At 37.2% G+C, this 16,819-nt stretch overlaps 1 protein-coding gene across 1 annotated transcript in view; it reads left to right on the top strand.

The window, feature by feature from the left end:
• The window catches only part of LOC122742188 (spermatid perinuclear RNA binding protein), a 136,766-nt gene that overhangs the window by 17,120 nt on the left and 102,827 nt on the right, over nucleotides 1–16,819 (top strand).

Consider the following 16,819-nt stretch of genomic DNA (forward strand, 5'->3'; position numbering starts at 1 on the left):
AGTTCCTGACCTGAATTTGGATAGGAACAACACTGGGGGTTTTTTTGATTGGGAGTTCCAGTAGGTTGCTGCTGGACTTAGCCATCTCTAAAGCTCTGCTGGTTCAGAGTGACAGAACAAAAGATTTCCCTTTGGTCTGGAAAGCTGGAACTGAGACCTAGCTCTGCTTCTGGGGTCAGATCCACACAGCTGCTGTTTGCTTCTGAACTTGCTCCTTGTTTGGTACACAGTATAGGGCCTGAGATAGCTCTTCACCCTGGAATGCCACCACTAGGCACAGGTTCCCTTCTCAGTCTGCCCTGGAACTGGGTTATGAGTGACACTCATTAGTTGTTAACTGTTCCTTCACTCTACACATGCTTATTCCCCGCTATACTGGATCTGGGATCTCTTATTTCCTTGATATAAATCCTTTCTTGCACTGGAATGCTGTCTGCCTGCCAGTCAGTGATCTTGGCCAGACCCCATTTCCAGTGTTTTCAGACCTCTTTCCCAATGCCCACTTGAGCTGGAGAAGTGACTGTGCTTTTTATTGGCTTTCTTGATCTCAATTTGATCTGGTACATTGTCTTAGATCTGTTTGGAGGCATTTGGTGGGAGTGTAGGGAATGGGACCTTGCTGTAGTTCTTGATACTCTGCCATCTTGGTTTTGGTTTTTGAATAGAGTACTTTGAAGCATTTCTGATGAAAAGATCAGAGCTGAATTGAAACTTTGAAATGTTAATCAGAGAGTACAGAGAAACCTTGAAGGTAAATTTATTTGAGCAATTAGAAGGACCTGTGTAATGTAGCAGTCACTTATTGAACACTTACTATGTGCTAGGCACTGTATTAAGCTCTGGGGTTACAAATATAAACAAAAAGACAGCTCCTGTCCTTGAGAAGCATTCTAATAGAAGGAGAGGAAACAAGTGTCTCTTTAGAACCTAATGTCTTTTAAAGATTATTGAGGGGAATTAAATAAGAAAAAGAGGACCTAAGGGTGGGATTGGTTCTATCCTGAGGGTTTTAAAGGGGGAGAGAGAAGGGAGGATTAAAGAATATATATTAATGTATAAAGGAAGGAGGAAAAGAAATATGCTACCTTTCATAATTTGAATGAGAAAATTATAAAAATGTGGAGTCAGGAGTTGGGGGGGTGTTTACTAATGAACCTTACTTTTTCTGAAGTAGATGAGAGTTGGTAACACAGCTTCATGTAAAAAATACATCAAACTCAATAGGAAAACAAGTGAGGAAGGGAGAAAGTTAAGAGGCAGGATAATAATGGGGGAGGGGATAGTTTCAAATGAAATTTCATGATCTAGAAGCAGGTATTAAAAGGTGGAGTGAGTGATAAAAAAATCTAGATTTTAAAGGGGGGAATGCCAATAATTGGTGAGTAGTTGAGTAAATTATATATGTAATGGATTATTATTGCACCCTAACAAATTATGAAAGAAACGATTCCAGAGATTCCTGGGTATTGTGAACTGAAGCAGAGTGAATTGAGCTGAACCAGGAGAACAATTAAAGGACAACAACATATTAAAGAAAAACAAATTTAAAAGACTATACTGATGACTCATGACTCCCTAGGGCCTATTTAAAACATCTTACCCGCCTCCTTACAGAGCAAGTGAGGCACTCAGGGTGCAGTTACACATTTTTGGACACTCTGTGGATTGATTTTGCTTTCCTATGCTTTTTTTTTTAACAAGTTTTTCCATCCAAAGTTTTTAAATTGGAAAGTGGGTTGGAGGAAATGGATTAGAAAGTAGTGATGTACCTCTTCTCTCCCCCCAATCCCCCAAAAAAGAATGGTCATTGAAACATTTTTAAAGTATGGTGAAAACTGGAGGAGGAGAAAGGAGAAAGGAGAAGGAGAGATGAAGGGAGGGACAGCTGCCTTCCATGATGAGAGTAAGTTAGAAGGGACATGAAAATCAGGAACCACCGATTATCTTAGGTTGGTAGTGGTATTTGAAGCGGGAAATGATAGAGCATTGTAGAGGTCCCTGGATACCAAGTTAAGGATTGAACATAATCCATTAGACCTGGAAGGAATCTGACTCTGCTTGACCTTAGGGCATAACTAGGAATAATGGATAGAAGTTATAGTGATGCAGATTTTATCTCATTTTATTTATTTTTATTTAATTATTTTTTGATCATAGATCTTATCTCATTTTAAAGAAAAATTTCTAACAATTATGTCTATCCAAAATAGTTTCAAGGGGCAGCTAGGTGGCTCAGTGGATAGAGCACCGGCCCTGGAGTCAGGAGGACCTGAGTTCAAATGTGGCCCCAGGCACTTAACACTTACTAGCTGTGTGACCCTGGGCAAGTCACTTAACCCCCATTGCCCTACAAAAAAAATAGTTTCAAAAGTTGTGTATTTCTCAATACTGGAGGCCTTTTACTGAAGGTTGATTGACCACTTGTCAAGGATAATGCTGTGTTTTAGATTTTAACATAATTTTCACTTACGAATACAGTATATCCCTCCTCTTTCCCCTACCCATGGAGTGCTATTTCTTGTAACAAAGACTATCAAAATAAGTGGGGAAAAAGACAGTTCAACAAAACTAATCCATTTATCTCCCGAATCTAATAGCATATGCAGTGTTCCCCACCTCTATAAAGAAAGAAGTGTATATTCTCACCTCTTCTTTATAATTTATTATAAACACTGGGAATGGGGTCTGGCCAGGACCACTGACTGGCAGGCAGACAGCATTCCAGTGCAAGAAAGGATTTATATCAAGGAAATAAGAGATCCCAGATCCAGTATAGTAGGGAATAAATTATAAATTGTCTTTATAATTGTAGAGTTCAACTTTCATTATTGTTATTTTTGTTACATTGTTATTATTTTTGTACCAATTTGTATAAATCTTCCCATGACTTTCTGAATTCTTTATATTTATTGTTTCTTATAATGCAATAGTATTCCTTTACAACTTTTTTAGCCGTTCCCAATTGATGGACATCTTTGTTTCTAGTTCTTTGCTACAACAACTAGAGGTGCTGTAAATATTTTGGTATATATTTTTCAGGGCTAAAATTCTAGCTAAACTGTCTAAAATATCTAATGAGTGGTCGCCAATAAATTATAAGCTTTAGCAAGAGTTAGACTTTTAAGCATTTATTAAGGAGAATAAGAATTTGGTAAAGAGAGAGAGAAAGGCCTAGATTGCTATCTATTAAAGGGAGAGTGCATTTCTAGCTCCACTCTCCACCAGCGTCCTCAGGAAAGAGAGCGTGAGACAGAGTGCCAATCTCTTCCTTCCTCCTCCCACTAGGGGGCCCCCCCCCATTTCCTGACGCCAAAGAAAAGACTCCTGGTCTTGCCCTCAAAGACCTTTGCTTCATGGGCGGAACTCTTCTACAGTAAGTCTCCAGCAGGTGGCGTCATTCCAGTCGTTACAATATAAAAGCTTTTTTCTATCTCAGACCTTCTTGGAGTATATGCTCAGCAGTGAGATCCCTGGGTCAAAGAGTATGTAGATTTTAGTCATTGTCTTATGATTACAAATTGATGTCCAAGAAGGTTGAACTAATTCATAGCTCTGCCAATAATGTATTAGTATGCTTCTCTTTCCACTACTCCTTTTGAGGGATTCCTGTTTAGGTATAGCTTGGACTATAGACCTTTGCAGTTTCCAGTTCTAAGATTCTGTGAGTCTAGAGATCATTTACTTTAACTTCTTTGTTTTATAGATGAAGAAACTGTGTGTTCCAGAGTTTTAGTGACCTCTCCAGTGTCACACAAGTAGTAACAAGTAGTAAGTAGAGCTGAGATTCAAACCCAATTTCTTCTGACTCCAGACTAATCAAAGGTTTTGGTCTTAAATGAAAACAGAAAGAAGGATCGTGTGTGTGTGTGTGTGTGTGTGTGTGTGTGTGTGTGTGTGTGTGTGTGTGTGTGTAAAACTTGAAAATAGTGTCTATTCCCCTGAGTATACCTTCATAGTTTGACCTATATTTTGTGATCACCCCTTTAAAGGCAGCAAATGAAAGTTTCAACCAGAAATCCAGCTATTTGAGGTAAATAACATTTTTCTTTTAAACCCAAAGGAATTCAGGTTCATACTCCTAGAGCACCCATCTGCTGCTTTCTAGCTTATGTGACCATAGTTGGGTAAGGCTTCTCTTACAAAGGTACAGCGAGGGAATTGTACTAGAAGACTATAAGATCCCTTTCAGTTGTGCTTTACATTCCCACTATTTTCTGTCCTGAGACTTTTTCCTGTTAGGATGGTCTTTGTTACTTTTCTGTGATAGGAGGCCCTTTTAGCTGTGCGATTGTTTTGTTTTGTTTTGTTTTGTTTTTGTTTTGTTCACCCATCTGTATCTCTTGATCAACTCTATGTCAGGCAGCCATAGTATATTGGAGAGAGTACTGGATTTTGTATTATGATATCTGGGTTCAAATTTTAGTGTTACTTTTTGTAACAATGAGCAAATCATTAATTTAAGTCTCACTTTTCTTATCTTAAAATGGAGATAAAACATCTATAAGTTCTTCCCTCACAGAACTGTTATAAGAAACAAATGAGTTAATGTATATTAAGTGCTTTGTAAAACCTTAAAATGCTATAGAAATTTCAGTTGTTATTATATCTAGTTTTTTTATACTTTTGTTGGAGTTCAGAACTTGATAACATTGCTTCCCCCTCATGCACCTCAATTTCTTCATTTGAGAGACTTAGATTGGACCAGATCTTCATGTTCCTTTCCAGTTTTTCATCATGTGATTCTATAAGTCTGAGAACTGAGGTAAGAAAAATGTAAGGGAAAAATCACCAAATAGAGTTGGTGGATAGAATTCAGTTAAAATTAGAGAACTTTAGATGTTTTAGGACCTTTAACGTTCAGTCTTTTGGTGCCAGTTGCCATCTTTGTATAACCATATACCTTAGGTCATTTTTATAACTTGAAAGTAGCCTAGAGGTTAGGTTCAGATTTACTGTAGGGGAAAAAATTTTTTTTCCCCAAATAGTGCAGATATTTCTATAGCTCTTTTAGGATATTTAATAGTTCATGATGTATTTACATGTAATGCATTCTTTAAAAGATCTGAAGCAATATGCATCTAATTTCCTGGTAAAAAACCTAGTTCACTAGCTTGATTTAAATGTATGACCTTGAGCTAGGTATTAGTCTTTTCTTTTTCGTTTAGAATATAAGTGGCATTGAATATAATTTTATCATTTGTTAAGAGTCTTTTTTTGTCTTATCTAGTTGGAAGGAGTTTTATTTGTTCTCTCTTTTTTTAAAAAGGAAATCGCAGGCAGCAGAGCATGATTGTTGAGAGTGAAATGCAAAATGAGATCCTCTTCATTTAAGATAATTTATATTGTTCCATATTTTTTAGGCCACTTGGAGGTGTGAGTTTTGTTTTAGATTTATGATGCTATTTGAAAACCTTTCCATGGCTAAATTATATTTTGCACAGAATTACAAAAGGAGAAACTAGGTCATATGTAAATTTTGAAAGCTGGGGACAAACCTTAGAATACAGGATATTTTAGCTGGAAGGGATGTTAGACATGATCTAGTCCAGCCTTCTAATTTCACAGATGGGAAAACTGAATCCCATAGAATTTGAGTGACTTGTCCAAGGTTCCAAAACTGTTAAGTGTTGGAGCCAGGATAGTGACCTGGATCTTCTGCCTCCTTGTTGGGGTTTCTTTTCTCTTATGATCCTCCTATTTCCTATTTCCTTCTGAGTATGTATGATTATAATCTCTGTTGGGGAAGAGTATAAGGTAGTGACCTTTTAATCTTTTTATTGGACTTTATAATAATTACAGAAGATAATATATTGTTTCCTAAGCTCCATTTAGTATTGTTGTTGAGTAGTTTCAGTCTTATCTGGCCCTTCTTGACTTTATTTGGGGTTTTCTTGGCAAAGTTACTGGAGTGGTGGTTTACCATTTCCTTCTCCAGTTCATTTTACAGATGAGGAAATGGAGGCAAATGGGGTTCAGTTTTCTCATCTGTAAAATGAATGGAGAAGGAAAAGGCAAACCACTCTAGTATCTTTGCCAAGAAAACCTCACACGGGTCACAAAGAATTGGACATGACTGAAGTAACTGAACAACAACAAATAATTTCTAGTTCTCCAACACTTCAGAGTATACAAAGAACTTTATTCACAAAAATGGAATGAGGTAGTATAAATATTCCCATTTTACAGAATAGGGGGGACAGCTAGGTGGTGCAGTGGATAGAGCACCAGCCCTGGGGTCAGGAGGACCTGAGTTCAAATTTGGCCTCAGACACTTGACACTTACTAGCTGTGTGACCTTGGGCAAGTCACTTAACCCCAATTGCCTCCCCCCTCCCCCCCCCCAAAATCAAATACAGAATAGGGCACTGAGATTGGAGAAGAAAGGGACCAGCCCAAAAATCACAAAGAAGTTAAATGGCAGAGATAGGCCTCAAATTCAAGTCTTCTGATTAATCTAATGCTAAAGGAAAAGGAAGATTCATTTTAGATTTCTTGAAAGGTTTAGGGAACTTCTGGCAAGCCAAGATTCAGTAGGAAAACATCAAGAACACTGCCTTAGGGGGCAGCTAGGTGGCGCAGTGGATAAAGCACCGACCTGGATTCAGGACGGCCTCAGACACTTGACACTTAGTAGCTATGTGACCTTGGGCAAGTCACTTAACCCTCACTGCCTCATGAAAACAAAACAAAAAAAGAACACTAGCCTTTTCTCTTATAAGGGACTTGTAACTGACATATGTAATGGAAAGCATGACCCCCTCCCTGTAGTGACTTAGTAGACCTCAGTGAGAATTGTAGAATTTTTGATATGTTCAGGCCACTTAAAAACCGTTAAGATGGCAGCATAGTAAAAGGAACAATGGATTTGGAATCAGAATGTACCTTGGTTTTAATCCTGGCCTTTCTATTTATTTACTTACCTGTGTGATACTCTTTAGGTCTTTATTTTCTCCTGTGTATAACAAAGGTGCTGGCTAACTGATAATTGTTCAGTTCCTTTCCAGCTCAAAATACTGTGATCTCTTTAGGGAAAATAAGTAACTTGATCATCATAATACTCTTGAGAAGTCAGGATTTTAGTGTCAGAGTTTGAATGGGTCTTGACTTGGGTCTTCTGATTCATCCTGGTCCAGGGTTCTTTCTCTTTAACCATACTATTCTACTTACTTCTCCGTTAATTTATTTTTTGTAGACTTGGGCAGGTCACTTACCCTTTATTTCCTTTTACACCTCTAAAATGAGTGAGTTATTGTCCTAGATCATCTTTAAGGACTCTTATTGTTCTAATGATCTGTGTGTATTGTTTAACTACAAAGCAACATGAGTGCAGATGTGAAATCTTTAAAGTTATTGTAATTGTTATTTTTGTGCCATTTTTGTTTTTGCCTTTGGACTCATCTATTGTGTTGCTAATGGACTACATTCCTGCAATTTTCTTTTCTTTTTTTTAATCATAAAAGTATTTTATTATTTTCCAGTTACATATAGAGATAGTTTTCAATATTTGTTTTTATAAGATTTCTAGTTCCAAATTTTTCTCCTTCCCTCCCCTCTCCACAAGACAGCAAGCAATCTGATATAGGTTATATATTTACAATCACATTAAACATATTTCTGCATTAGTCTTCTTGTGAAAGAAGAATCAGAACAAAAGGGAAAAACCTCAAAAAAAGAAATAAGTAGAAACAGTATGGTTCAATCTGCATCCAGATTCCACAATTCTTTTTTCTGGATGTGGAGAGCATTTTTCTTCATTAGTCTGTTGGAATTATCTTGGATCATTGTATTGCTGAGAAGAGTTAAGTCTATCACAGTTGATCATCACACAATGCTGTTTATGCTGTATACAATGTTCTCTTGGTTCTGCTCATTTCACTCAGCATCAATTTATGTAAGTCAGTTTTTTCTGAAATCTGCCTGCTTATCCTAGTAATGGGGCACCCCCCCCCAATTTCCAATTCTTTGCCACCACAAAAAGAGCAGCTATAAATATTTTTGTACATGTGGGTCCTTTTCCCTTTTTAATGATCTTTTTGGGATATAGACTTAATAGTGTTATTGCTGGGTCAAAGGGTATTGTAAAAAAAAATTAACTATAACTATTCTGAAAACTTATAACTGTAAGCTATCTGAAAAGTTATAGCTATAAGCTGGCTGGAAAACTACAACTGGCCCATAAGTCCTGCTGCCATCGCTATTCAATTTAAAAAATATATTTTAACTGGGTCTTAATCTGTATATGCTCCTGGCTGGCTATCTGACTGCTTTTAGCTGGTAAAGCTATAGCTGGCTATTAGATGCCTAAGCCAGTCTGCAAGGGCCGTTTAAAAATTCCCCCACTGCTTCTCCCAGACTACAAGAAAAAAGATTAGGAAATCTCTTTTCAATTTAACTAAATGGGTTTATTTATGAGAACCAATTTAGAAATAAGAATACAGGAAAGTAAGATATACAACCTGAAACTTCGGCCAACAAACTGCTGCTTCCTATCCCACTGCACATCTCTTGCTCTGTGGGTGTGGCTTGGCCTGTGCTAACAAACCCGGAACTTCATCTCCTTTCTCCGTCCTTTCACTGACCCCCTTTTTCAGTCTGCACTACTTCCTTTCACTCTTCCTCCCGATGACCTCCTAGTGTCTTCACTACTTCCCGCTCTTTAGCCTCTTCCCAGCGTCTCTACCTTCTAGCTAGCTCTCTCCTCCCTCACTACCCTTCTTTTTTCACTACCCCCCTCCTGAAATTCTGGGTTATATCCTCTCAGGGCTCAGGGCGGAGGGAGCTGGGGCTTTCCTATTCATCCAGCCCTGCCAATCACCTCTGAAGGCTCCAAGGGCCACGGGGCTTCTCAGCTCAGCCTTGAAGTGGAGGGGGAAGGGTCACCAGCCTGGCTCAGAGAAAACCCCTGAGAGCCCAGGGCTAATTTTAGCCCTTTCGGCATGGTTCCAAATTGCTCTCCAGAATGGTTGGATCAGTTCACAACTCCACCAACAATGCATTTGTGTTCCAATTTTTCCACAGTTTCTCCAACATTTATTATTTTCCTTTTTTGTCATATTAGCCAATCTGAAGGTGTGAGGTGGTACTTCAGAGTTGCATTCCAGCAATTTTCGAAGTATTTCCTGAGTTTTATTCTCCATTTCTCAGAAATAAGTAATCCCCATTGATTATATTAGCTTGAAAGAATAGATAGAATTTCCTCTAAGAATTGATCAGGTTTGATTAGCATCTTTCTTAAAAGACACCAGCTTCTCTTCAGCAAGCATCGTCTCAGAGACCGTAATACAAGGATCCAAGAAATACTCACTACTTGGGCTGATGTTCAAGATAACATTAATAATTACTGGGGGTGAGGAAAGTCTATAGTGACAAATTGAAGGGGTTGCAGATCAGGGCCCTTCCTTGCTTTAATGTTCTATATTTAAGTAGTGGGGTGGGTAGAGTTTTGGACGTAGAGTCAGGAAGACCTGAGTTCAAATCCAACCTCAAACGTAGTAGCTGTGTTACCTTGGTCAAGTCACTTAACCACTCTGCCTCAGTTTCCTTGGCTGTAAAATGGGCTAATAATAGTACCTATCTCACAGGGTTGTTGTGAGGATGAAATGAGATGAATTGATATCTGCAAGGCGCTTAGTACAATGTTTGGTACATAGTAGGTACTTAAGAAATATTAGTCCCTTCCGCTTCTATTCATGACCACTTCTAGCTCTTGTTCAGTCTTATGGGATAACATGGTACACAGGAAAAGATACTGAACTTGGAGTTGGAGGTTCTAATTTTGGCTCTATCACTTATTTCCTGTGTCAGGGTAACAGACATTTGTTAAGTACTTATGGTGTTAGTACTAATTAATAGTTAATTAACTAGTCAACCTACTAGGTAATGCACCTACTATGTGCTAGGCCATTCTGTTTGCTACTCACTGGGAATACAAAGAAAGGTAAAAGACAGTCCTTGTTCCTATGGAGCTTACAATCTGATGGGGGAGACAACATGCAAAAAATTATGTATAAACAAGATAATATAAATTGGAGATAATTGACAGAGGGAAAGCACTAGCATTAAAGGGGAATTGGGAAAGACTTATTGCAGATGGTGGGATTTTAGTTGATACTTGAAGGAAATCAGGTGGGTAGAGGGAAAAGACCAGAGTTAAGGTCAGAATTTAAGTTGTTAGCAAAACATCTATTTTGAGATTTCCAATAGGCAGTTGGAGATGTAAGACAGGAGGTCTGGTGAAGCCTGTGGCCTGCTTCTCAGAATAATATTTTATAATGCATAAACTACAAACAGGATTACAAAGAAAAAAAAGTTAATTCCAATGTAAGATTCCCAATCTGTAAGCAATAGGGAACCCTCAAAGGTCTTTGGTAAGAAAGTGCTATGGTTTGAAATACACAATTTGGTGTCGTTTGAGTATTGAGTTTGGAGGCAGGAGTTCAGATCTAGCCTTTTACTTTTGGTAGCTGGATGACCATGGGCAAATCATTTAAACCTTCTGAACTTGTTTCCTTATTTGTTTTTAAAGTAATAAACGTTTTTATTTATAGTTTTGGGTTCCAATTTTTATCCCTCCTTCCCTCCCTCCCTCATTCCCTTGCTGAGATGGTAAGCAATCAGATATAGGATTACATGTATGGTTATGTAAAACATTACCATATTAGTCATTTTGTATAAGAAAATGAATAAAAGAAAAAAATGAAAGAAAGTGAAAAAATAGCATGTTTCAGTCTGTGTTCCATAAATATCAGTTCTTTCTTTGGAGGTGGAGAGTATGTTTCATTGATAGTCCTTTGGGATTGTCTTGGATCATTATATTGTTGAGAACAGTTAAGTTTTTCACAGTTCTTCATCAAACAAATATTGCATTCTCTATGCACAGTGTTTTCTTGGTTCTGCTCTCTGTACTTCACTTTGTTTCCTTATTTGTAAAATGGATATGGTGACTGACATTTATGAAATTGTTTTGGTCAAATGAAGTAACATTTAAAGTGGTTTACTAACTTTTAAGTGATATGTCAAAGTCAGTTATTATTTTCCATCAAGTAGATTATCTTGGCAGTTGTATTGATATATGGATTGGACAGCCTGGTTGGCAGGGAGACCAATTAGGAGGTTATCATACCATAGTCTAGGCAAGAAGTAATGAGAACCCGAACTAGAGTAGTGACAGTGTTAGTAGAGAAGAGGGGGTTGCATGTGAGAGATTGATTACAAGGTAGAAGCAGTAGGTCTTGGCAATTGATTCTATGTGGGAAAGAGTGGTTAAGTGAGAGGAAAGATTACAAATGATTTTGAGACTTTAAGCCTGGGTGGGTGATGTTACCATCATCACAGATAGGGAAATTAGGAAGAGGAGGAACAGGCTTTCTACAAGACAATTTAAGTTTTAGACAGGTTGAGTTTGAAGTGCCAGCGGGTATATCCAGGTGGAGATGTCCAGAAAGCATAGGGAAACTTGGGACTGGAGGCTTGGATAGAGATCAGGGTTGGATAATATTAAGGTATAAAGGAAAAACATTCACTTAGAGGATATATCTGGTGACATTTTAATTGCCAGTATATAAACTCAAGTAGGTGGAAAAATTATTCATGGTTTTGAATATGAAGAGTCCCCAGTCCTCAATCTCTAAATTAAGGGTAGAGAATCTTGGGCCCATTGGATATGGCCCTTAATTTGGTTTTTTTTTTTTGTTTTTTTTTTTTTTAGTGAGGCAATTGGGGTTAAGTGACTTGCCCAGGGTCACACAGCTAGTAAGTGTGTGTTAAGTGTCTGAAGCCGGATTTGAACTCAGGTACTCCTGACTCCAGGGCCGGTGCTCTATCCACTGTGCCACCTAGCTGCCCCCTTAATTTGGTTTTAATAGGATTATGGAAGGATAAGTCTGACCTATGGAAGCCTGAGAATATTTTCTCTAAAGTGGGTTGTTGTCTTATTTTTGTCAATAAACATTCTGTTTTGGGGCCACCATTTCCTCATTTCTCTCTCACAGGAACCTTGGACTCTGCCCCTGTCTCTCCCAGTTCTGGTGAATGAGCTTTTTATCTTTTCAGGGCTCAGGCCTCCATAGCTTTTTCAGCTGTACCCATACTGTCCTTTTACACCATCTCTCTCTGTCTCCCCAGTTTCAGCATCATTTATGTCTTGTTCTTCTCCATTAGAATAGAAGTTTTTTCAGGTCTGTACTTCAGCTTTTATGATTCGTAATGTTTTTGATGTGCTTTATGCTTCCTATTAATGTTAAAGATGGATAATTCTAGTAATTTTAATTTTCCTCAAATTACTTTTCTATTTATAGCATGTCTTTAAAATTTTAAAAAGTAAATAAAAGGGACTCTATTATTTGTGTTGATCCTTGATCATATAGGTTGATAGTTGTTTGCCAAAGCCTTTTATGTATGATTCTATAGTGGGATAACACTGTAAGTTCAGTTATATACGTCAAACCCAATGATTAGGAACTGAGTTTCAGGTAGGTTGTAAAATTTGTCTAAGGTCACATCTAATAAAGTATGTCAGAGTTTGGATTTGATTCCAAGTGTCCTTGGACTTAAAGTCTAAGGTTCTTTTCAACCCACCATTCTACCTCCCATACTAAATAAATATGGGTAGGCAGTTAATGCTAAAGGAGTTAAGAGAAAGTAACAACTAATATAATAGTCTCTCTTTCTCTCTCTCCCCCCCCCTCTCTCTCTCTCTTTTTTTTTTTTTGCAGGACAGTGAGGGTTAAGTGACTTGACCAGGGTCACACAACTAGTAAGTGTCAAGTGTCTGAGGCTGGATTTGAACTCAGGTCTTCCTGAATCTAGGGCCGGTGCTTTATTCACTTCACCACCTACTTGCCCTATATAATAGTCTTCTTGAAGGGCTTTGCAGATTGGGGAAACCAGTTGAAAAAAGGTATGGGTGTGAAGGACTGCATGGGGACAATGAATAGACCATTTTGGCAAGCACATACTTGAGTATCCCAAAACATTCAAAGTACACTGCAGAATTCTTCCTTAAATAGTAATAACTTAAAACACACAGTTGCTAAACAATATATTAACAAAACTATGCAGGTTAGATGTGACCTCTTCAGGTATGAGAATTGTTGTATGTTGGTAAGATGACTCTTTGGGTTTCCTAGCTATGATTGTTTTTGGAGCAATTTGGAAAGGAACAAAAACCACTGCCAGAGGGCTCTAATCCCAACATCCCTTTGATTATTTTATTATTACTTAGTATATATAATCATAGAGCTGGAAGTTTCCAAAGCCTACCTTAGATATCATCTAATCTAGTGTCCTCATTTTATAGACTGAAACATTGGGGCCCAGTGTGATTATATAATTTCCCCCAACCCAAAGACATACGAAAGTTTTATATATAAAGGATATGTGGGTCTTTATTGCCATGAGGGGAGTGGGTGCCACATTTTCAATGCTATCTCAGTAGACCAGATTCCAAATGATTGCTCAGAGATGGCCCGTTTAAGGTGATATTTGATAACATTTCAAATTGCTTTGCTCCTGTATAATGGAGAGTCTTAAAAAATCCCCCAAACTTAAATACAGAAACTGTTAGACATACCATAAAGGTTTCATTTCTTGTAAAGAACAAAACTTTTGAATCAGGTTATCTTTGTTCTGTAAGTAAGCACAATGTTTTGTAGGTAAGAGAATGTTTTTATAATTCTTGACTTGAAGAGGATTTTTGACCATAAAATACTTAGAACAAAAGACCATGGAAGCTAAGAACTAGAAGAGCTTGAGAATATAGTGTTAAGGATAGAAGTGACTTTAGAGAAACCCCAGCCCAACCAATCTATTTTATAGATATAGAAACTGAGACCTTGGCAGGGGTATTTGGCTTGCTCAAGATTTCACAGCTAGTGGCAGAATTATAAATACAAAGCAGGTCCCGGGATTCCTAGATTTGTGCTTCTTTAATTGTACCACCCTGCCTTTGTTTTCATTCTCATTCATTTGTGAATTTTGCTTTGAAACCTTTTGGCAATTGTAAATTCTAACTTTTTAGGCATTTCAAAAATATTTGTTGTACTCAGCTCATGTTTATTCACCTTTCTTGGAGGCCTCAAGGAAAATAATGGGGATAAAAGGGGGATGTGCCCAGCAGTAGGCTCTAGGGGCCATCTGTGTGAAAGGCAGACAGATAGGGCAGTGATGTTAGATAGAGATCTTTCCCTTTATCTGCCAGATTTTAACTGGGGGAAGGGTGCTTGTACATTGGGGAAGGAAAGGAAAGTATATGCAATGCATACACTCATAACATTTTTCTTGTTTTGAGCTCACCCACCCCAGTTACACAGGGCAGCTGTGGGGCACAGTGGATAGAGTGCCATTCTGGAGCCAAGAGGACCTGAATTCAAAACCGGCCCTAGACACCTACTAGCTCTGTGACCCTGGGCAAGTCATTTAAGCCTATTTGCCCCAGTTCCTCATTTTTAAAATGAGCTGGAGAAGGAAATGGCAAACTACTCCAGTATCTTTGCTAAGAAATTCCCAAATGGGGTCGTGGAGAGTTGGACACAACTGAAACGACTTAACAAAACATCCCTTTTATAACTGTATAATTTTGTGCAAGTTTATGAAAATAAAATAATGTATAAAAGAGCTTAGCAAATATTAGGTTAATGTACTATAAAATGTGACCTCTTGTTTGTCCATAGCTTGACTACAAATAGAAAAATGAAAGATCATAATGCATAGGTGGACCTTAATGATGAATGTTCAGTTCAACTGATGGTATTCTTCACTATGTTGCACGTATTAGTAATAGTTCTTTCCACATTTTTGTAACTTGGAAAAGTAAAATTGGGCAAAGAGTATCAAACATTTCAAAAATGTCTTAGAGGTTTATTACTGGTTCAAGTACTGGTTAATTTTAAGTGTGACTGTGAATCTCAGATTAGGAATGAGAACTGTTCAGGTTCCTATTTGGTCATTAATTAAGATGTGTTATATATAATTTTACTTGTTATTGTTCAGATTGAGAAATCTGAGACTTATAGGGATTTGTGATGGATGATTTCTAAGCCCCTTTTCAACCTTTGTCATTCAATAATAATAATTCATATTTACACACTTTTTAAAAAAAGTGAGAAAGCACTTTTCTTCTGAAGGAAGTATCTGTATTTTAGTGATTGGTAACTGTAAGGCTTAGAGAAACTTGCCCAAATTTGCACTTGGGTAAACTAGGATTTGAATTATGTGATTTAAAAATATAGTAATATTTCAAGTGTACCAAGCTGCCGCAAGGTCTTACTATTTTCATCTCTGGTTTTTTTTGTGTTCTGTGGTCATTTGATCTAAATCCTTCTTCTTTCAATCTTTGATTCATGACTATATATTGTTTAGTTCCTTTGTGGGTCAGATTTGGTTTCCAAAGTTTTTTGTATACATATATGCATACAAACATATACACATACTTTATTAAGTGATGAAAGAGGAGTATGTGCCAGTTGGTAATCACCTTTTCTTTCTTTTCCTTAGCTTCTTTTCAAAGTAACTTTTTTTTTTTTTTTGGCCTTGAATAGAATATTTTGCTGGAGAAAGGTTGTAAGGGTTTTCTTGGATTATTTGTAGATGTACTGTTTTTCCTTAGTCTTTGGTTACTGTTACTCTATGTTAGTCAAAAATTGGCTTACTTTTTGATGTTTAACTTTTTGGCTTGAATAATATAGTTTATATATATATATTTGTTGTTGTTGTTGTTGTTGTTGTTTGTAGGGAAAAAAAAGCCTATTATGGCATATGAAACCGGAGGGGAGAGAATATTTATATGGGCAGTCAGCCAACATTTTATAAGCTACAATTTTCCTTTGAATAGCTAGTGGTTTGGTAGGTCTGTAATTTGTGGTTTTCTGAACTTGTAAAATGATTACATGTATTTTAAAATGACCTTATCATTTTAAAGCTTTAAACAGCAGATAAATGTCTAACCTTGTCATATCAAGTCCATTGTGTGTTGCTAAATTTTTGAGGTTTTTTTAATGCCATGATTTAAATTAATTTGCATCCCTAACTGAAAATATAAATCCTTCCATCTTTGATATTATATCAGCACAGTTTTAAGGCAAAAGAAATATGAGCTTAACTACGGAATTCTGTCAGAAAACCCTGCTAGCCATGTTGTTCTATTTCTTAGCCACAGCTGTCAGGATATGTTGTTATTATGTAGTGTGTGGGTTTGTTTGTTTGTTTTTGGTGCCCTCTATGATATTTAGTGGGGAATGTGGTTATTTTCACTTGTGATGGGAGTTGAATGTCTAAAAGATTCAAGGACTTATGGAATGTCAGAGCTGCAGAGGTCTCTAGAAAACAGAATATTAGACCTTTAAGGGGTACAGGCTGGTCTAAAACCTTAGGTTTCCTGATTTCTAATCAGTTATATTTTCCTTTTTAAAAAAATTAATATTGTATTTCCTCTCCCTCCCCCATTACATGGAAAAACCATTTTTTTACATTCATTAAATTTTGGGGGGGTTTTCAGATTCTCCCCTCCCCCACCCCCAATTGAGTAGGAAAGCAATTTTATATAGGTTATACATGTTTAGTCACACGAAACATATTTCCACATTAGTCAAGTTGTGAAAGAAAACACAGGCCTCACCTCCCCCCCCCAAAAAAAAACCCCAAGAAAAGTAAAGAATAAAAATATGCTTAGATCTACATTCAGACTTTATTAGTTCTTTCTCTGGAGATGGATAGCTTTTTTCATCATAAGTCCTTCAGAGTTGACTTGGATCACTGTATTGTTAAGAATTGCTAAGTCATTTGCAGTTGATCATCATATAGTTTTGCTGTGGTCTTCTCATTT

This window comes from Dromiciops gliroides, chromosome 2 (assembly GCF_019393635.1).
Source record: "Dromiciops gliroides isolate mDroGli1 chromosome 2, mDroGli1.pri, whole genome shotgun sequence".
NCBI classification, from domain to species: domain Eukaryota; kingdom Metazoa; phylum Chordata; class Mammalia; order Microbiotheria; family Microbiotheriidae; genus Dromiciops; species Dromiciops gliroides.